Genomic DNA, 23,440 nt, shown 5'->3' with positions numbered 1-23,440 from the left:
ACTCAGTTCTGCATTCTCACTCATTATTCTCCCTCACTCAACTTCAGCCACTCCAGCCTCTCACCCACTACAGATCAGGGGATCTCATGACCTCCCTCCCTGGTTTGGTGAGTTTGTAGAATGGCTAACAAAATTCAAAAGTGCTCATTTTTTTTTACTAGATTACAGGTGTGTTTTAAAAGGATATAACTCAGTCATAGGTAGGTTAAAGAGACACATAGGACAAAGATACTCAGGAATAGTCCCAAACTAATATACTCTTTAATGCACACCCTCTTCAGTCATCTCCACAGATGCACCAACACAAACATTCTCTGAATCAGAATTCTATAAAGACATCATTACATAGTCATGATTGATTAAGCCATTGCCACTAGCATCCTCTACCTCATTCCCGCTTTCCCCCTTCCCTTTCAGGAGTTAGAACTAAAATTTCAACTTTCTAAGTACATGGTTGGTTCCCCTGGCAACCAGCCCCCATCTTTAGGTACATCCCAAAGTCACCTCATTAACATAAACTGTGCTATGGTTCAAATGGGGTTGTTATGATCATTAAGACACCTTTCTCTTTCTAATTTGGGAAATTTCAGGACCTTTAGGTGTTTTGTGGGAGAAACCTGATGTAAAACAAATGTATGTTATGTTGAAAGTCACAATATAAGAGAATATATTGTGCACAATGCAACATGAGTTAGTTTAGTAATGCAGGGAACTTAGGCTCACCAACCTCTAAGAAAAACAGTATATAGGGTTTTTTTTAAATATCAGATTACAATATCATCTAGAAATCCTACATCTGGGTATTTATGTGGCTCTCCCGTTGATCGTCGATTTGCTCGAGCGGGCCCAGTAACGTCTCCATTGGAGACTTTGTTGTTACTGTGTCTGGCATATCGAATACTCTCGGTAGCTTGCCGGGCTCTCCGAGAGGGGCGGAGGAATCGAACTCCGGTCGGCCATGTTGGCTGCGTGCAAGGCAAACGCCCTACCGCAAAAAAACACTGACTAAAAAATATACTGATATCCCTATTTTTATTGCAACAGCATTATTCATAGAGGTATAAAAGGCCCTAGCATTGATGGATAAATAAAGAAAATCAGGAGCTTATGTATATAAACATACCAAATGGAATATTATTCAACCACTGAAAAGAAGGAAATTCAGCCTTGCCTGTCAACATTTGACCTTCAGAGGATTAAGTTAACTGAAACAATCAGAAAAATACAAATAGTATATGATATCACATATAATTGGATTCTAAAACAAAAAAACAAAACCCCTCAAAGTTATAGATAGAGAAAACAGGTGGTTGCTAAAAGCAGGGGATAGAAAGAGATTGGTGTAAAGCTGCATGTAGTGTGAAGACACAAATCCTCAGTTACAAGATAACTGAAGATAAAATAAATAGAAGGATAGTAACACTGTATTGTATAAATGAAAGTTTCCAAGAAAAGAAGCTTAATAATTCTCATCAAAAGAAAAAATTCTAACTTATGTGCTGATGAAGTATATCTGAAAGTTTTGCAATAATCACTTTTAATATTTATATGTATTGATCATTATGTTGCACACTGAAATGAAATAATGTTGAAAGTCAATTTTATCTCAATTTTGAATGTGGTAATTTTGTTTATAATTTAAAAATTGCCTTAGAATTCACCATTATTAAAGATAGATTTTATAAGGGAATTAGCTAAATTAGAAAGAGACCGGTTAGAATAGGAACACTTTTCGGAATGGAAGATGTGTGCTGAAAGTAAATAAAGGATCAAACGTGATAGCCTCTCAGTATCTATATTGCAAATCGTAATGCTCAAAAGTAGAGAGGGAGTGTGGGGAAACTGTCTGCCATAGAAGCAGGGAGAGGGTTGGGATGGGGAGTGGGGGATACTGGGGATATTGGTGTTGGAAAATGTGCACTGGTGGAGGGATGGGTATTTGGCCATTGTATGGCTGAAAATCAAACATGAAAGTTTTGTAACTGTATCTCACAGTGATTCAGAAAAAAAAAAAAGGAACACTTCTACACTTAACTTGATATTCTGTCGAATGTTCTGAAAGAAGTTTTCAAGTGTTTACATGTTTTTATCTGTCACTGCAGGTAACCAGTTCTTTTAGCACAAAGCGTTTATTTTTAATGTATTTTCTTTTTAACTTGATCATTTTGGAAAAAAATATTTATTCTTTATTCATTTATCTCACCTGCAAAATGGGGTTCTAATGATAGTTTTGTACATTTTACAATAGTACTGAGGTTTAAAATAAGGCTATGAAAACTATTTTAAAGTATACACTACTATATAAAGTATACATTACTATATGATACTTAAAGTATATATTACTATATTATATATGCTATATAGAATGCATATAATTTGGTACTATGTTTCTTATTACTAGGGCTATATTATGGTATCCTTTCTTGCTAACAGTATTAGTCTCTTTGGGCTATAAAACAAAATATGGCACTCTGAATGACTTAACAATTTTTTCCCTCACATTCTAGAGGTTAGAAAGGTAAGATCAAACTATCAAAAATCTTGGTTTCTCCTCAGGCTTCTCTCTTGACTTGTAGTCACTGTCTCACTATGTCCTTTCCTCAACTAGGACCTTCCTCTCTGCACAGACATTCCTGGTATCTCTCTCTTTCCATAAGAACCTATTAAATTAGGGTGTCAGTCCCTGAGTATAGATCCAGGAGTAAGCCCTGAGTACCTCTGTGTGTGCCTCCCACCAAAATATCAATTGGGGCCTCACCCTAAAGATTAATTTAGAGTTCCTGTTTCTGAATACTGTTCTGAATACTGTTAATGAATATAGTTACTCAGGATATATACTTCAATATAAGAAATTTGAGAGACACAATTTAATTTATTATTTTATGCCACGGCAATATACATAGATTTGCTATCACTTACCTTAAACAAACTATAGTATAACTTAAGAATGAGGGAGTGGGGGGTGTTGAGCCACACCTAATGATGCTCAGGGTTGTCTGCTCAGTGATCTGTCCTGGTGATGCTCAGGGATGATATGCAGTGCTGATATGAAATCGGGATGGGCCATGTTTCAAGTTCCATACCTCCTATACTCTGTGGCCCTTAAGTATATTTAAAAGAACAAAGACAAGTGTACACATTCTTGATATATATATACATATCTTGATTTATAAAATATATCAAGTCTGATTTCTTGGAAGTTCCATCAGCCTTTGGATGGATAGAAAAGGTGCAAAGAAATAAATAGCTAACTAAGAATGGAGGATAGAAAATGAGTAAATAGATGAGTGAATTTCTTATGATGAATTATATTCTACAGAAATGACCTCTTAGATTGACTAAGACTTTCCACAAAGAAAATATTTCCTGTAAACGCCGCCTTAATTTGAACTTGATTTACAATTTGGTGGTCAGTTGTGATCATCAAGGAAAGGCCAAGACAAAACAAACAAGCAAACCAGAGGCACAAAGACAGAATATGTTTAAGGCCTCCTGAATTCCCTCATGTTTAACAGCTTTAGGTTATATGAGATCATCTTTCATGAAATTACCTTTCACAAAATTCTGATGAATTAGAGAGGAAATTATTGTGGAAACTGAGAAAGAAAAAGTGAGATTGGAGTCGTGGAGATGGTGGCAAAGAGCAAAAACGCTTTTTTTGCTCCAGTCACAGGAGCAGACATGACCCCAGACTCAAAAAACTACCAGGATCTGGGAACTATCTCCAGTTACATTCTCAGATACAGTCACATTCACTGCGAGTTCAAGCCTAAAAATTAGTTAAGCACTACAGGAATTCCTTGATCCTGAAACTCAATCTCTTTTCCTACCAGCTGGTAATTTGGCTTTGAACTTCCATCACAAACTCCTTGAACCCTGCTAAGAGATGCAGGAAAAGGCTAAGAGGTAAAGGATCACAGGAGTTTGCGAAAGGCATTAAGCAGAAGTGTGCAGAGTGCCTAAGATACCCTTAATATGATGGTATGATGAGTGTCTGTTCAGATATGTGGTAAAGCAGTTAGCAAGAGTGTTGAATTTCCATCACTAAATTGCCATCTATATCCCCATACTAAACACAGTGTTTGGAACAACATTCTTGGTTTTGTTGAACTAAATAAGACAATGGCTGGATATATGGATGGATGAATGGATAGAGGCAGGTGAACTGGAACTTCTTTTGCAAAGTTTTAGAATGTTTGAAACTGTCTCTGGTATCTTTTTTTCTGTTCCTCTCTACCATAGTTTTATATATTTTACTCCTTGAGGACTCTGATCACAGGAGATGCTAAATAATCTCTCTCCCATTAATGCATTAATGGAATCACTAATTTTGACTTCTGTTATATAAATATATCCTTCTATTAATGCTTATTTCAGTTACATGCCTCTAAAATAAAAAGTGTTAAAAATAAACATTTATTTTTAAAGTCAAGCTACATTTAAAGCCAAGCCAATAAAATAAGTAATGACCATAATAGTCATTACAAAAATCAGGGTAAATGATTTTTAAATTTAAATGAAAGTAAAGTCAGGTGTCAAGAAAGAGACTCTCAGGTTTTTCTTCCTAAATTTGGTGGACTTCAGAGTCCAGGATTAGATTTGTCCTTGCAGGCTCAGAAATCTTGGAGTATTAGCTAGCACCCCAAATTAATAGGTCGGTTGGGAATAGTCTTCAGGGAGCCTCAGAGACTTATATAAATCAGTCTGTTTATTAATTGATTTATCCTAAATCCTTAACTACTCTGCCAATAAGATCAGGTTCAAATGGCAGATTCCTGCTGGTAGAGAGATAAACCAGAGGATTTCTTGGTAAGTATGGGAGTAGAGCATAGGAGTTTTAACATTCAAAGGCTGTAGACACAGTTTCCAGTAGAACCAGGATGTGCAAAATTTCCACAAAGGCACCTCACCCCTTAAATGCTGCTGGTGGGCACTACCCACGCCGACCGCCTTGATTTGCCTTTGATCTGGGTTTCTATCACTGCACAAATCCTCATTCCTTGATTTTCTTTAAGGTGTATTGAAATTTTCAATCTACTGATAATCAAGATATGTTCATTCTAAAACTTTCTTTGCTATAGAGTCACTGTCCTCCCGTTGTTCATCAATTTGCTCAAGCAGGCACAGGTAACGTCTCACAACAAATTGTGAGAACTTGTTGGTACTGTTTTTGGCATATAGAATACATCATGGGTAGCTTGCCAGGCTTTGCCGTGCGGGCAAGATACTCTCAGTAGCTTGCCAGGCTCTCGAGAGGGGCAAAAAAAATGAACTTGGATCATCCTCGTGCAAGGCAAATGCCCTACCCGCTGTTATCAAACACACTTTCAGGGAAATCTTAGTTCCCGTCATTTCAAAACTTATGAGCACCCAGCTTTTGCCACACGAGACCATTTCTTCTGGCAGTAGCTAACAGTGTTGGATCTGAGTTGGAGCTCTACTTTGAAGTCAAGTTGTATGGTCATAGGCAAGTCACCTAACCTCCATGAGTCAACATCCTCATCTGTAAAATGACCATGAAAATAGATAAGGAGTCTATTGTTAGGATTAATTACAGTAATGTTAATTATGGTAATATTTAGACAGAGCACACCTGCAAACCCTCACAGTAAGCAATAATAATCATGACTATTAGTCATTATCTCTTACTATTTCATTCAGCCATCCTTCGCTGAGTACCCACTAAATGTGCTCAGGCCTTTGTGAGGCCAGTGATACAGCAAAGTGGATTCCTGGCCTCAGTAATTACTACAAGTGAATATTAAATTTAGCTCTTAGTTTCCTGGCTGCCAAAGCCCAGGGGGCCATATTAATTATTCCTAAGTTTTTTTTTTTTTCTGAGCTCAAGTTTATTCGATCCTACCCTATTTATACAAGATGCCTAGCACCAAAAGGTCTAAGCTCCAAAAGAAAGGCTATCTAATTATGGACTTAAAATACTGGGACAGTGAGATGAGGTTTACATCTTAGTAATCAATAGCTTGGACATGGTAGTAGCATAAATCAATGCAAGTTGATAATGCCCCATACTTCTTGCACTTCCACCTCAGCCTAAAATGTATGAAATAAACATTCAGGTAACTTGCAATATCTCATTCTTTGAAAATAGAAAGGACCCGCCTGTCTGATAAGAAAAAAAAATAAGCAAGTTTAGTTTAACAGAGAACAATGGCTATAAATTATTATTTTTTAATTTGAAATGTAATGTGTACCAAATGAACTCAAATGTCTAAGATGCACATATAGATTCACTTAACCTGATCTTGAGTAATTCGCATGAATAAGAAAGATACAGGGCCCCATCTTGGTATATGCCTGCAGTCACTTCACTGGACTGGAGATAGAATCAAAGTAATTGCTCCATAAAGTAAAGCAGTTAGTAATAACCTAAACTCCAAAAGCCCTTTAATTTTCTGATTCATATCTTTAATCAATTTGCAACATGGAGCAATTGAGTTTTCCCTCTAGTTTCCCAATTGTTTGCTCAAAAGGGCTGCTCCACTGCCTTTGACTGACGTGACATTATTGCATTTATATTGACTTTTACAGCAGTTTTTACAACATTCAAGGTGCCTAAGTTACGTGAAAATGTAGCACGGGAACATTTCAGGATGAAAGTAAGCCATAAAGAGAGCACCCGGCTATAATGTCTGCAATTTACAGTGTGAGGAAATTGCAAATGGAGTAGAGCAAACTGGGTCTTGGCTGGGTGTCATCTATTTCCAAACAGCAGTCCTGGTCCCCTAGGAAATTGTCCAAGATGCCTCCCCATGCAAAATGAATCAGGAAAAAGTTCTTTGCTGGTTGCTTTTGCTATGATACAAAAGGTTTCTGTTGCTATACAGAGGAAGAACAACTATCTAGTTTTAAAGCTGGAGAACAAGAGGGTACTGATAGAGAAGGATTGTTTTGATAAGCCAACGCAGGCCTAAAGGAAGCAAGAGGATTTGAGTAGATAATAATGCTAATGGGTATCACCTGTTCTTGGACTGGCACCTCAGGTTGCAGGATTCCCTTCCAATCAGGGACCAGCTTTAAGCAAGAAACAATAAGGTCATTTTTCACCTACAAAGGATCTTCACTTTCTTCATCTCCTTGAACTAAGGTCATTGCATCAATTTCAGGCCCTCAACATCTCCTTCCAACAGGTCTCCAGATATACTTTTCCTCTACTCACTGGTGCTCACTAGAGCACGTTTTCTTAAAAGATTTGTCAGAGCAAGTCGCTTCTCCAAAAACATGTTCAATGACTCCCTGCCCCTTCAGAGAAAGTTCCCAACTTTCCCCCTAGCATCTAAGGACAGCTAGAACTCAGCATTACATCAAGTTCCAAGGTTGCTTCTATATTACAACTATGCCAGGAAGCAGCTGTTTTATCCCTGAGAATTTTCTTACCTTCCATGCTCCCATAATTTGTATATTTTTATTACTTTATTTATCTACCTACTAAATAGGTTGCAGGGGGTCAAGATGAACTCATGCTAGACTAGTGTCAAAGACCTTTTGTTTAAGTCCCAAATGTACTCCTCAGACGTACAAGAAAAATAATTCGTTAGTGTCTCTGTTTCTTTGTAAAATAGCAATATCTCACTCCCAAATCAAAACTATATTAATAAGAAAGTTCATTTATTCAATATATTTAAAGACTTAGAAAAATTAGGGGTATTTGTCTTAGCTGTGACTTAAATATTAGATTCTTATTCACTTCACCTTCTATACTACCACTCTCTTTCTCCACTAATCAAAATCCAGTTCTTCAATATTAGTATCTTTACTTCCCAGTGGGGCTGGAGTGACAGCAAGCAGGTAGGGCATTTGCCTTGTATGCGGCCGACCTGGGTTCAATTTCTCTGTCTCTCAGAGAGCCTAGCAAGCTACTGACAGTATCCCGCTCGCATGGCAGAGCCTGGCAAGCTATCCATGGTGTATTTAATATGCCAAAAACAGTAACAAGTCTCACTTTGTGTTCCTGGAGCGAGCAGATGCCATAGGGCTACACTAGCATGTGACAGGGACAAATGGAGACGTTAACTGGTGCCCGTTCGAACAAATCAATGGACAACAGGATGACAGTGCTACAGTGCTACTTCCCAGTGAAGCCATCCTGTATGTTCCTGCCAGAATAGGGAGGCTTTCTGTACCCTGTAAATCCTTCTTTATGTATAGAATTTACATAGGACTTTTTATTAAAATCACACATATCTGAGTGCCCAAAAGGATATGGTTTTCATAAGAAGCAGGAACCATGACTGCTAACTGATACTGAGCTTGCTCTACTCACCCATGGGATTAACACTTTCAGGCCCCAATTTTCAAACACATTCACTGCAAAGAGTTTTTTTTTTCTTTTTGGGTCACACCTGGTGATTCACAGGGTTTACTCCTGGCTCATATACTCAGGAATTACTCCTGGCGGTGCTCAGGGGACCATATGGGATGCTGGGAATTGAATTTGGTTTTGCCGCGTGCAAGGCAAACACCCTACATGCTGTGCTATCACTCCAGTCCCTCCACTGCGAAGAGTTTTATTTCATGTTATTATTACTTGGGGGGATAATACCTCGTGTTGCTCAAGGGCTTCTTCTAGTTTGGTACTCAGGGGTCACTCTTGTGGTATTCAGAGGACCATGCAGTGCTACAGATCAAAATCCTCTCTATTTTGTCCAACTTCCAATTATGCTATGTATGTAACTGATTCATGTACAAAAAAGTTTAAAGTCCCAAGAAAAATTTGAAAGTCCCATGAAGCTGCCAAAATCCTCTTTTACATATGACCTCAAATATCCATAGCACAGTAGCACACACTGTCATCTTGTTGTTCATCAATTTGCTCGTGCGGACACGAGTAATGTCTCTATTGTGAGACTTGTTGTTATTGTTTTTTGCATATTGAATATGCCATGGGTAGCTTGTCAGGCTCTGACTTGCGGGAGGGAATCCTTTTGGTAGCTTGCCCGGCCCTCTGAGAGGGGCGGAGGAATCGAACCTGGGTCGGTTGCGTGCAAGGCCAACGCCTTACTGTGCTATAGCTCCAGCCTCAAGTATCCATAAATTTCCTAAATAAAGGAGCAGTAATAGTAGGATTAGCAAAAGGATTGAAAATGAGTTGGTCCAGCATTTAATTTTACCTCTGGGAGATCTAGAGGTAGTTTGTGGCTTCCTCCATGAGGTCAGTGGAACTGAGGGTTGTTAACACAGTTAACCCAGAGTACAAAGAAGCAACCAGCTACTACTCTAGAAAGGAGAGTATGGCCAAAGTGTTGAGCAAAACCTTGGTCAATGTTTCTAGTGGGAAAATTTTTCCAACATGTACTTACCAGGTATGATGAATGTAATTATTTTATTATTGGTGGTCATGTAATTAATTTTTTGTCTACTTCTCTGGATTGTAAGGGCCTTGAGACTGGAAACTACTATGCTTTTCAGGTATTTGATTTTGTACATTTTATCTCGTAAATATTAAAACATACACCAAAAAACTCACTCCTAATTTGACTTTTAAGAATTCAGATGGAACAGAAAAAATTAAACTTTTCCTATTCCTACCCTTCAGGCATGTGTGCAGTCCTTTAAGCCTCACTCAATGTGCTTCTTATACCTTGCCACAGTGGTAGGGTGGGATGGGAAGAAGGGGGGTGGGAGGGATACTGGGACTGGTGGTGGTGGAGAATGGGCACTGGTGGAGGGATGGGTATTCTATCATTATATAACTGCACAAAAAATTGTAAGTCTACAACTGTACCTCATGGTGTTTCACTAATAAAAATTTAAGGAAAAAAATCTTGCAATAGTCTCATCCTCTTCCTCACTCATTACCCTGTATAATTCTTCACATATAGAAAGTGCTCAATAAAAGTATGACAGTGATGTTGAACATGCAGGAAGTCTAATACAATGCATGCAAGCAGGAACATAACCACCTGCCAAATAGCATATGAAGTTAAGGAACTTTCTGTGTTGTTTTCAGGAAGTTACAGAACTTCTTTTTTATTTCCTCAGTTTCCCATTCATCCAGTAAGTCTAGAGATATTGGCTTTTCTCCCAGGAGACCTTTGGTAAGATCTGGTATTTCAAAGTGCTTAATGGTGCTGTTCAGTAAATAAAAGACATCATTAATATGCATGAAGCTATTTCATCAAGAGGCCAACAGAGCAAATTTAAAAGCTATCTTCAAGGGAAAAAAATAAAAACTGTCATTATAATGCACACTGATAACCACAATAGAAGTATGTAGGAGCCTGGTCAACGTACCCCTTGGGGACCCCAGAACTCTGCTGAACCTTTACGGTGCCCAGGCCCCACTGCCAGTGGCTCAGGAAAAGGTCAGACCAAAGAATCATCTTTTGCCTCCAGGCCCCACAGGTCAGAAGCTCATAGCTTTCCAGGACTGTGCTTAGGGCCCTAAGATGATGCACTAATGGTTTCCGAGAACTGTCCCTAACAATATGAACAATTAGATGGGAAATAGTCAGTACATGGGCAGGAAAAAGGCTGGAAGATTGATTATTTTTCACCACACCAAGGTCACATTTGCACTTATGCATGAGCAATGGAGATTATGATTAAGGCAGAGTCATTAAGAGTGGCAGCACAGTGGATAGCACAGCAGGTAGGTCATTTGCCTTGCATATGGCCGACCCAGGTTCAATTACTCCATCTCTCTCTCGGAGAGCCTGGCAAGATACTGAGAGTATCCCACCCGCATGGCAGAGACTGGTAAGCTCCCTGTGGTGTATTCAATATGCCAAAAACAGTAACAAGTCTCACAATGGAGACGTAACTGGTGCCCACTCGAGCAAATTGATGAACAACAGAAAGACAGTGCTATAGACAGTGCAACAGTGCATTAAGAGTAGACTGATACTTTCCATGTAGATTTCATGACTTCATCTTTTCTAACAGCTGCTTAGTACTCCATTGTGTAGATGTACCAGTTTCTATAAACAGTCATCTGTTCTTGGGCAATGCCTCTTTTTCAAACCACAGCACCCAAAAGGAGAGAGCAAACAAAAGGGAATACCCTGCTGGGGGGTGGGGGGTGGGAGGGATGCTGGGAGAATTGGAGGTGGGGAATGGGCACTGGAGGAGAGATGGGACTCAATTATTGTATAACTGAAACCCAAGCACAAAAACTTGTAAATCTACAACTGTGCCTCATTGTGTTTCACTAATAAAAATTTTTAAAAAGTGGATTGAATACATCAGGCTTAACTGGAGAACTAACTGGAAGAAGGTTAGAAGCTTAGAACTACCACTGGAACTTGTAAATCTCTTAAAGTTTTTTTTGCCTGCAACCTAGATCTCTCCTCATCTGTAGGTAGTACAGAGACACTTCCTACATGCTCCTATCAGCATGGGAACTGGTCTTCCTCTTTAGACTTCTCTTTCTTCAATGACTCAAGAACTTTTGCCACTAAATATAATCAATATTCTAAACATCAACACAGAACTTGGGACCAAGCAATTCAAGATATTTAAAATTCTTTCTCAGCAACAGATGTGAGTTGACCCTTCTCAGCTATTCACATAATATAAAGGGGTATTTAGGTATTCCACATTGCAATTGCCACATCCCAGCTTGGGGCTCATAAGTCCTTTCTTTGACTCCATAAACTTTCTTCTCCTCTGATTGGGGGGGGGAGCCCAGATTCTCTCTTAAGTATTTTTTCCTAGTTTTGTACAATTTTTTAATTAATTAAAAATAAATAAATAAGTAAAAAGGTCTATTTAAAATCTGAAAATCTGAGTTTCCCTTTGGCTGCCATAGAATCCTTTGGCACTTACACAAACTTATCCTTCTCTTCTCCTCTCTTATTTTTCTAAGGCCCCTATAGAGTAATAAAAGGGTGCAGACTTATCTCCTTAAGACAAATTAGGAGGTCCATGGGTCTGTCAAAAAAGATGGAGGTTCAAAACAAAATCTGAAAGTTTCAAAGTGGCTTTCACCCATATAGTGAAATAGTAAATGACCTTACAAAAATGTAGTTATAACTTTAGATGTATTTTACTTTAAATATCACGGTCACGGTCACAGTCCTCCCGTTGTTCATCGATTTGCCAGAGCAGGCCCAGTAATGTCTCCATCATGAGGCTTGTTGTTACTGTGTTTGGCATATCGAATACGTCACTGGGAGCTTGCCAGGCTCTGCCGCGTGGGCGAGATACTCTCGGTAGCTTGCCGGGCTCTCCAAGAGGGGCGGAGGAATCGAATTTGAGTTGGCCATGTTGGCTGCGTGCAAGGCAAACGCCCTACCACTGTACTATCGCTCCGCCCACTTTAAATATAATGTGCCCAAATTCATATGCTTCTTATCTCTCACTGGAAACTTTAATATGAACAAGTATATTTAAAGTTAAAAAAAACCTTAAATAATAAAGACAAGGAATTGCTATTTAAATTATTGATTTTATTGGAAATAAAGTTTGGGGGGCTGGAGTGATAGCACAGTGGGTAGAGCATTTGCCTTGCACGCTCTCGACCGGGCTTCAATTCCCACCATCTCACATGGTCCCCTGAGCATGGCCAGGAGTAATTCCCGCCCACCCCGACCCCAGCATCGCCAGGAGTGACCTCTGAGTGCAGAGCCAGGAGTAACCCCTGAGCATCGCGGGGTGTGACCCAGAAAGGCAAAAAAAAAGAAAGAGAGAGAGAGAAAGAGAGAGAGGAAAGAAAGAAAGAAAGAAAGAAAGAAAGAAAGAAAGAAAGAAAGAAAGAAAGAAAGAAAGAAAGGGGAAAAAGAAACAAAGTTTGGTTCTAAAAACTCTGAATTGACTTTAGACACACAGGATGTCCTAACATCCAACAGAGGATAAAAATTGATTCCCTAAGGAGTCAGACAGACTTTGATTCAAATGGAATGACAATAAAAATAACTATAAGGACAATATTACTAGTTTACCATGTCTTCCCACCACTTATATTTTCCTCAAAAAATTTATATGTATTTATACATATATACATATTTAACGTCTTGTCTGGGCAAAAACATAAAATAATTCCCAAAATAAAATACTTTAAAACAAAGTATTTGAACATGCTAATACAAAATGCATTCAGAGATAAACACTAATCTTCCAAAATTTACTTATATCTTAAGAAGTGAAAAATGTTGTCCTCCCTAGAAACTGCAACATGAACCCTTTGGAGATATTTAAAAGCTATTACTTTTGATGGCTTCAGTTCAGTATCTACAATTCTATTGAACTAATTGAATAATCTGACAGTATTGGTCAGATGAAGGAATTTAGTGATCAGCACTTAATTTTTCCTAATTTTTTAAATGGAGAGAATAATTGACTCGGTCTAGAGGTATAATAGAAAGAAATTACCTCTGCTATTGTCTGTGAGACCAAAAAGAGCTTAGACAATAAAGTTGATTTGGGTTTTCTTTATCTAATATTAAGCCTGAATTCTACTAATGAGCTAATTTCTCACTCTTTTGATATAGGTAGCTCTAAAGCCATCCTTTGATTCACAAAAGCAGAAGACAGTGATTGGAGATAAGAAAATTTCACTTTTCTGTGTAAAGGCTCCATGACTACTGGCAGATACTTATAGGTAGGGTGCAAAGTGAAAAGGACAGGGAGTAAACCCAGAAAAATAAAGACAACTTTTGAAGGAAATACAGTTGAGAAAGAGTTGTAAAAAATCAACCCAGCAAGCCAAAGAAAGCAGTCATCTTAGGGAAACTCATACACACATATGGCTCAATCAAAGCTTAGCCTTATTTTTTTAAGGTCACATAGACTGTCCTTTCTTCATGAACAGTTTCATGACACACAGGAAGGATCTTAAGCAAGATGGTGGAGCACAGGGATTTTGCTTGTGGTTTCTTCCAGTGCTTCTGAATGACTGGGATTTTCATGACTATCAAGAGAAAAGGCCACCCATTCATGAGAAGCAAAGATTCACAAAAAACAGTATAAGCAAGAATTCAGTTGGTGAGGAGAGAGTTGTCTGTAAACAAGACAGCATTCTTAAAGCGTGTCTAGTAGCCAGATTAGTAGCGGAAAGCTACATTAAGAGATTGGCCAATTTTAACCATAAAATACTAATTTTTTAAAAAAGAGATATTGGCTTGCAGAGACTCCTAAAAGTTACAGGAATCCGTTCTCTACATTGAAGAAAAAATGACTAAGTGGTTGTGCATGAGCTTTTGTAGAGACAGGCACTATCACTCCAGCATTCTGCTGTTGGATCATCTTGGTCTAAGAATGTACACTGGAGCTAAGTAAGGGAACACAACATTTATGGCAGTTTCAAAGACTACTGCAAGAAGACAATGCTTAATTGAAAGAATATATTTTGGTGTGGTAAAATCCCCAGGTAGCCATTCAAAATGGGGAAAAGCTGTGATGCGGAAGTCAGCTTGTACCCTTTTCTTTTCAAAAATGTCCTCTCAGACGAACAACACACCTGTAGCCAGTTGCACACTAACCTGCCATTTGATTATATTCTATATCATATTATTCTGTCGTGGTTTCCTGGGTGTGTCTCTAAGGTGAACACAAAAGCTACTTAATACCATCTTCTCTGGTATCCAGCCTTAAGCTAGCTGTACAGGAAGTCCTCTTTAAAGTCCTTGGTGGCAAGGAATTTTGCTCCATGGCTTGGAGGCGAGCCACACATGCTAGAGGAAAAGGTAGCTCAGATAGAGAAGGAAGCACCAAATAAAGAGGATTGGGAGGATCCTCCCAGGATGGGAGAAGCATGCTGAAAGTAGACTACAGACCAAATATGAGTGCTATCGATGCCTCTTTTGCAAACCACAACACCCAAAAGGAGAGAGAGAACTAAAGGGAATGCCCTACCACAGAGGCAGGGTGGGATGAGGGGTGGGAGGGATACTGGAACCCGTGGTGGTGGAAAATGGGCAATGGTGGAGGGATGGGTACCTGATCATTGTATAACTGAAACCCAAGCACAAAAATTTGTAAGTCTACAACTGTACCTCATGGTGTTTCACTAATAAAAATTAAAAAAATAAAATAAAATAAAGTCCTTGGTGGCAGATCTATTAAGCTAAACGTATAACAGATCATTTTGAATGGTTTACCAAATGTTTTTAAATATAGTATATTGAGTTGAGTCACAAAGCACTGGTCTATGATGGAAGCCCCAGTAAACACTGGTTTGACAAAAATAGATTTTTAAATTTTTTAATAATAATTTTTTAAATTATTATTTAAATTTTAAATAATACTGGATTACAAAATGATTAGTTCTTCAAAAGCATTTCTAAATAGTCACTGGAATGGCCAAAGAACTAGAAAATGCTTTGAGATGTGCTAACACCAACCCCTTTGTCTTATCCTCTGTGTTTAACTCTGGTTCCAGTTCACATCACATTGTGCTTTGATTATTGCAATGGGTTCTTAGTTGAGCACCTAGTTCTTCAGGTGTTATATGAAAGGCTTCCAGTTTCATTAGTTGCTCCTTCCCTAATATGTAGAGTCTATATTTCCTATTTTTTTGGGGGGGGGATAGTGCTCCTAAAAAAGGCTATTTATCTGAAACATTGCCTTTTATAGAAAGAAAAAAAAAGAAAAAGGCCCTCCCGTTGATCGTCGATTTGCTCCAGTGGGCCCAGTAACGTCTCCATTGGAGACTTTTTTTTGTTGTTACTGTGTCTGGCATATCAAATACTCTCGGTAGCTTGCCGGGCTCTCCGAGAGGGGCGGAGGAATCGAACTTGGGTCGGCCATGTTGGCCGCGTGTAAGACGAACGCCCTACCTGCTGTGCTATCACTCCAGCAGGGCTGGAGCCTTTTATAATCACTCTATAAACAAACCAGGAGGATGGTGTCTGCACCCAGATATTCACTAAGGAGTCCATACCACATATGGATGCTAAATAGCTACTAACCAAGTGAAAGACCTAATTCCTCACATGCCCCCCCATAACCCTTATTCTTCTGCGCTATTAATGTTCATGTCATTTGAATTATGGTCACACTAGGAGAAAATGTCAAAGACAGTGTGAAGACAATGATTCGAAGATAATTTGAATGATGAGCTGATAAAGGTCAGGATTCTTCCCTGCAGATAAGGATTTTTAAGGTCACAAACTGAGAAAGGTCTAGCTGGATTATCAGCGTACCAAGGTTTTATTGTTTACCAATACTGTAACGTTGTGCAGATTACTTAAACTCCCTGTACATTGTTTCCTTCCTTTGTGAATCTTAGTTGGTATGGTGTTTTTATAAAACTCTACATGATGACTAGAAACACACACCAAGCTTGAGTATTCCTGCCAATATGCTTACTTTGCTGTTGGTATTAATGTTCAACACATAACTGCAACCTGAACTCAAAATTTTTTTCTTACTTGACAAATTAACAATACGGAGAGAAGCATAACAATTCATTGCAATAATCTGCATAAAGATTATAAATAAAATATTCTCTGGAGAACAACAAAGTCTTCTCCATTACTCTATTTGAGTCCATCTTTCATGCATTCTATAGAATCCAATTTAGTTAAACATTTCTAGTAGTCTTTCATATGTTAGGCACTGTAATAAATGATTAGAGAAAAAAGATAGTCAATACAAATCATAGCAGAGTAATGAGATTCATATGTCTAATCCTAATCCCTAGAATCCTATTCCCCATGTCTTAATCCCTAAACTCTGTGAACATGTTACCTTGCCTGGATAAAGAATCTTTTTGGGGCTGGAGCGATAGCACAGTGGGTAGGGCATTTGCCTTGCATGCAGCCGACCCGAGTTCAATTCCCAGCATCCCATATGGTCCCCTGAGCACCGCCAGGAGTAATTCCCGAGTGCTGAGCCAGGAGTAACCCCTGTGCATCGCCAGGTGTGACCCAAAAGGAAAAAAATCTTTACATGTGATATAGTTAAGGGTTCTGAGATGGGGATATTTTCCTATATTAGCAGGATGGGCATCTAATTTACATAACTTCCTAAAACAAATGATCATTTCCTGGTTGTGGTTGGAGAAGTGTGACTACAGAAATATGGTGGGACAGCAGCATAGTTGAGTGATTTTAATATAGGAAAGGATTCCACAAGGAAGGGATCACACTGGCCTCTTCCACGTTAGGAAAAGCAAGAAAACATTCTTACCTAGAGCCTCCCTAAAAATGAACACAGTTCTGCCATTATCATCATTTAGGCTCTTGTCAATCTTCTAACTACAGAACTATTAGTGAATGTGTGTTCTGTAAGCCACTAAGTGTATGAAAACAAAAGAAAAATAATATAGAACTCATGAAGTATTAAAAGAAGTAGGAAAGGAAACACAATGATTTACAGACATCTAGAATTAATCCTGAAAGCATGACCTAACCAATGGTATTAATAATAATGGTTATTCTCACAATCCTTAAATAATGCTTAGTGCCATTCATGCAATGCTTGACAAAATGCTTTATTATTGATCTCACTTTACAGATAGGAAACTTGAAGCATGGATCCATTAACTAATTTCCCAATGTTTATACAGCAAGCAGAATCCATGCATCTACTGAATCGTGAATCCATATTAATTCTATAGGACAGAAAGGTAAGTCTTACTTGGCATCCCTAGAGCAACTACCTGGAGTAGAGAAATTTTTATATAACCTTGAACTAGTGAGTGGTTTTATTGAACTGGACAGAAGAAACTAGTAAGTGGACTATGTGGAGGAAGTTTAATGAACCATGGCATGGGGACACCACTGTCCTTTGGGCAAAGGGAAGTCTGAAGTTATCATGTAGAGTATCAGTGGCAATATAAGTAGAAAAAGATATTAAAAGTGGGTCCAAAATTAATCATGCAACTTATTCAAAAATGATTTGTGAGAAGATATTTTTGTGTGTGGTTTACATGGAAATTATCCAAAGTTTGAAGTAAGGTTTAAAATAATTACAAGTGACTGTATTATATTTTGGTTTTGGGGACACACACACTTGGGGACTGCTTCTAGCTATGTATTTGGGCTTATTTCTATTGGAGTTCAGGGGATCAAAGGATCAGACCAGAGAAAATCATGTGCTCTCTTCATTGTGCTATCTCCTGGTCTTGCATTTTATTTAAAAAGAAACAAAAAAAGTCAATCATGGTCATATTAGGCACTTGAATTCTAATTTATAGGTAAAAAGGAGATAGAAAATTTTATAAGTGGAAGGAAGACATGGAGTAATTCATTTGGCGTTCAACTGGTCAACCAAAAAAAGTCGCTTAGAAGTGGAGGGGAGAAATTATTTTTTAAAACTCTTAGTCTATGACAAAAGCATTTCTGAATTATTTTCCTATCATTTGTACCTAAAATTATAATTTTTCACTCATTATTTAACTCCTTAATTATTCATTTTTGGCTTCTAATCCTCTGGAAGTTAGGAACTGGTTTCTCTCCCTGTGTATCTCCAACACTTACTGTACACCTCGAATCAGCATCAGGACTAACTAGAGATAACAAATAGATCGTGAATAAACATTGAATCAAACTCATGCATTCTAAAACTTCTATTTGTTTGCCTTCTAAAGAGACTATAACACAATAATGCTCAGAGTACAGGAAACATCCCTATGCCAAAGTGAACAGACATACTAAAAGCTGAAGAGTAACGTGGGCATTATGTCTATGTCAGGGAGAATAATGAATAGTTCTAGAGAAGCTTGAAAAATCTCAAAGCCTTACCTGGAAGAAGTAGTGGGGAAAGGGTATCATCTGAAGACACAGCTACAAAAATGCTCACGGAGTGTAACCAAGGCTTGCTGGTAACAGTTCCACCTCTCAAATGGTTCTGACAATTACATTTATTAGGACTCAGTCTTTTTCTTTTAGAACCTCTATCTTGAAAACCACATGCCATATATCCTTTTTTATAATGATCCCAAATAATTTTTCTTTTTATGAAAATGCAATTCAACTTTAAAGAAAATGTAATAAAAATGAGTCACTCCATATCCTGTCACCTAACAAAACCCCTATTGTCTCTTATTCTTAATCCCCCTAATCAACAACAGATTCTCTCTTGACTTCCATAAAGGAAATTCTCAATGAGAAAATAGAAGTTGAAAAAGAAGAGTCCATTTATTATCTATTGAAAGTGATAAAATCTACATTAAATTGAGCACAAAGAATATCTTCTTATATAAACCTACACCTTTTGCCTGTTGTGGAATCTAGCCCATGCCTTGAGGCAAGTTCTTTGAAATTTAGCAAACTAAACCAATTAACACATGCATCTTGTTAAAATGAGGAGCAAGAGAATGCAGCTGACAGGAGTATGAAAATAATAGTGTATGCCTATAAAGATGAAATTTGGTTTCCAGAATTGGCTTTTCCATTCCACGATAGCCCCAGCCACAGTTGACTTTCCAATATATATTTCTACTAGTTCTCCTTTAGGACCCTCCATCCAGGTCCATCTCTGCCTTCGCATCTTCATTCCCCATCTTTAGCCTCTGTACCTTTTTCTTGTCTCTCACTATTCAATGCAGACTACCTTTCAACAACAGAGCAGTTGGACAAAGCCACTAGGGTCCTTCCCATGAAGAAAGTGGAAAGACAACTTCCTCTTTCCTTCAGCTTTCCTCCTAGCAAGGGCCATCCACAAGAATCCACTCACATCAAAGACACTAAGTTTTCTTTCATAGGGGAGAGTCGGTCCTGAAAAGTATTTGCTTCCCTGCTGCCAAGCAAACAGAGCTGGTGCCTTTCTCCTTTCCATCTTCCTGCATTCAATACAGGTGTGGTATCTGGAGGTGTATGGCTTTGCTGTGGCCAAAAGGGAGATGAAGGACTAGGAAATAGATGCTTACCTCCTGAATTATATTAGGAAAGAGAATTCGATTCCTTTAAGTCTGAGTTTTTATTTAAAAGTGGTCTTGACCGGAATCCATAAGGTACATTGAAGACAAAGTTGGCAAAACCCTCCATGATATTGAAGCTAATGGTATCTTCAAAGATGCAATGCCACTGATCAAGCAAGTGAAAACAGAGATAGACAAATGGAACTATCTTAAACTAAGAAGCTTCTGCATCTCAAAAGATACAAAAAACCAGAATACAAAGACAATCTACAGAGTGGGAAAGGATATTTACCCAATACCCATCTGATAAAGGGTTGATATCAAGGACATACAAAGCACTGGTTGAACTCCACAAGAAGAAAACATCCAACTCCATCAAAAAATGGGGCGACGAAATGAACAGAAACTTTCTCAAAGAAGAAATCCGAATGGCTAAAAGGCACTTGAGAAAATGCTCTACATCATTAATCATCAGGGAGATGCAGATCAAAACAACAATGAGATATTATTTCACACCCCAGAGACTGGCCCACATCCAAAAGAACAAAAGCAATCGGTGATGGTGTGGATGTGGCGAGAAAGGGACCCTCCTTCACTGCTGGTGGAAATGCCGACTAGTTCAGCCCTTCTGGAAAACAGTATGGACGATTCTCAAAAAATTAGAAATCGAGCTCCCATTTACCCAGCAATACCACTCATGGGAACATATAGCAGAGAGGCAAAAAGGTATAGTCGAAGTGACATCTGCACTTGTTTGTTCATTGCAGCATTCTTTACAATAGCCAGAATCTGGAAAAAACCTGAGTGCCCGAGAACAGAAAACTTTGGTACATCTACAGAATGGAGTACTATGTAGCTGTTAGAAAAGATGAAGTCATGAAATTTACATACAAGTGTTACTATAGGAAAGTATCATGTTAAGAGAAATGACTCAGAAAGAGAGGGATAGATATAGAAACATTGCATTCATCTGGCAACATAAAGTAACAAAATAGGAGACTAACACCCAAGAGTGGCTGAGATTATTACCAGGAGTTTTGCTCCATGGCTTGGAGGCCAGCCACACATTCTAGGGGAAAAGGGAGCTCAGATATAGAAAGGAGCACCAAATAAAGGGTGCTGGGAGGATCCTCCCAGGATGGGAGAAGCATGCTGAAAGTAGATTATAGACCAAACATGATTTCCACTCATTGTCTCTTTTGCAAACCACAACACCCAAAAGGAGAGAGAGAACAAAAGGGAACATCCTGCCGCAGAGGCAGGGTGAGATGGGGGGATGGGGGATGGGAGGGGTACTGGGACCCTTGGTGGTGGAAAATGGGCACTGGTGGAGGGATGGGTACTTAAACATTGTATAACTGAAACCCAAGCACAAAAATTTGTAAGACTACAACTGTACCTCATGGTGTTTCACTAATAAAAATTTAAAGGCAAACAAAAAAAAAGTGGTCTTGAATGACAGAGCCACTCCTGTCAGCCTACCCTTCACATCCAAAGTAAAGAGGATATGAAGAAAGTCAATGAATATGACAACACTACCTTTGTGATCTCTGTTTTGAAAGTCACCTTTCTTTTTGTTTATTTGTTGGGAGTCATACCCAACTGTGCTCAGGACTTATGTCTGGCTCTGTACTCAGTAATCATTCCTGGCAGCCCAGGGAGAACAAATAGGGTACTGGGGACTGAACGTGCAATTTATGGGTTGTATACATGCAAGGTAAGTGCCTTCCTCTCTGTGCTATCTCTCTGACCCTACTTGCCATTTCACTTATCCAGAATAAGGGAGTCACTGTGGTTTATATAAATACTAAATGAGAGTATGTAGAGAAAAGGACCCTAAAGCACTGTGTAGCAAGTAAGTATCGGATCACAGTGGTTTCTCTGATAGGCAGACCACTAGGGCAATTCCTCAGCACCCACTAAAGGTGTAGATTTCTGGACTGTTTTTATGTCCCCACAGTCATCTTCTGTCCTTCAATTCTCAGAGTACCCCGCTGAACTCTGCACTGTGAAGAATCAGGAGTAGCAGTCCAACCTTGCACCCTGACATCTCCTCATGGCTTTTCTGAGTTAGGCTGGACAGTGATGAGTCCCCATTGATTTCCATAGCTGATCAGGGCCTCATTGTCTTTTATCCTTCAGTTTCAGCTTCATTGAAAGGGGGACTTTTAGCAGAGAGAGGACAGAGTTATGAGTCCACGTTCCATTCTCTAGTTTCCCAGAGGCCCGAGGTGCGTTGGCTGTTGCCATGGCGCTGTGTCTCAGACACCACCAAGATTGGTCTCCCCACACTTCAAGGATGGGAAAAATAAATTGTTCAAAGAGTCTCCTTCCCCCCCTGGGACTTGGGATTATGCTGAAACTTTATTATTACTTTAAATAAATAAATTACTCCCTTGAGGCCAGATGAAAAACATGCTCTTATTAAAGTTTTTAAAGGAGGAAAAGCAATTGCAGAATAAAATCAAAGGTGCCCAAATGGATTGAAGTGGCTCCTCAGAAGCTGACATAATAGCAATTTGTATTTATATTGTTTTGCATCAAAGGAGCAATTCACAAAGGCCCTGTTCCCCCCCCCCCCCCCCCCGCCTAGAATTGCCCCCACAGAGCTCAAACCCGGTGCAAAAGAGCCCAGAGCTTTGGGGGCCTGCCAGCCTCCAAACGCCCAGTGTCAGTGGCAGAAGAGCTCCTATCTCCGGATCTCAGGACTGGCTGAGTCTAAAAGCTCTTTGGGAACTGCCAGGGGGCATTACTGGCAAGTGGCCAGTGGGAAAGAGAGTGGCGCCTCCAAGAGAAGGACTTGGAGTGAAGAACCATAAAAGCCTCATCCCCGCACCCTGGCACACCCCCCAGGAAAGCCGTTGGAAGGAGTTGTCTCTCCAGGTTGAGAATCTGCCCTGACACTCTGAGCACAGATCAAGACTTCAGGCTGTTTGATTTTTAACCCAAATATTTTAGACAAGCAAGGTGGTAATCAACAAATCTTGATCAGGTATGGAAATACTAAGAGCTGACATATACATATATATTGAAAAAGGAAAGCATCTATCAAAGAATCCTCATTTCCTTATCTATATCTCTGTGGTACTTGAGATATGGCAGAGGTTAAATAACTGTTTCTCTGTAAAATAACTGCCTGAGACAATTGATGGAGGATGACGGGGGATCAATTGATAGTGAGCGAATGTTTCCAGGTGGGAGGGATCGCTCTCGATAGCTGGGAAGATTCCACTTCTAATTGGAGGAGCAATTTTAAAATACTGCTTTTATTCATTGAAAGTTTACTCTTTTCTTAGTACTGTTTAAAATCTTCATTTTTAAAGAAGAACAATCTTTACCACAATGCTGTCTTATTTATGAGAAAAACCAAGGTTTAGAGAAATTTGGGCTTTCTATGGTCTTGGCAAGGTCAAGATTAGAAGGAGGGAGAGTGCCCTCCTTCCAAGTTCGTATTCCTCCTCAATGCCTCCTGCCTCCCTCTTCCAACTGTCCTGCCTCAAGCTGACATCATAAGACATTCATACTAATTCCACCCCAGACTTGAAGTATCTTACTATCTTAGTCAGACTATGTCCCAGCAGAGTCACACACTAAATGTACCATCAAGGAAGACAGAGAAAGGGTACCATACAGATTAACAAAGGTTGACTATTCCATGTAATGACAGGTGATTCTTTA

The sequence above is a fragment of the Sorex fumeus genome, unplaced genomic scaffold (genome assembly GCF_029834395.1).
Source record: "Sorex fumeus unplaced genomic scaffold, SorFum_2.1 ptg000128l, whole genome shotgun sequence".
In the NCBI taxonomy this organism is placed as follows: domain Eukaryota; kingdom Metazoa; phylum Chordata; class Mammalia; order Eulipotyphla; family Soricidae; genus Sorex; species Sorex fumeus.
Note: the sequence above shows the minus strand (reverse complement) of the source record.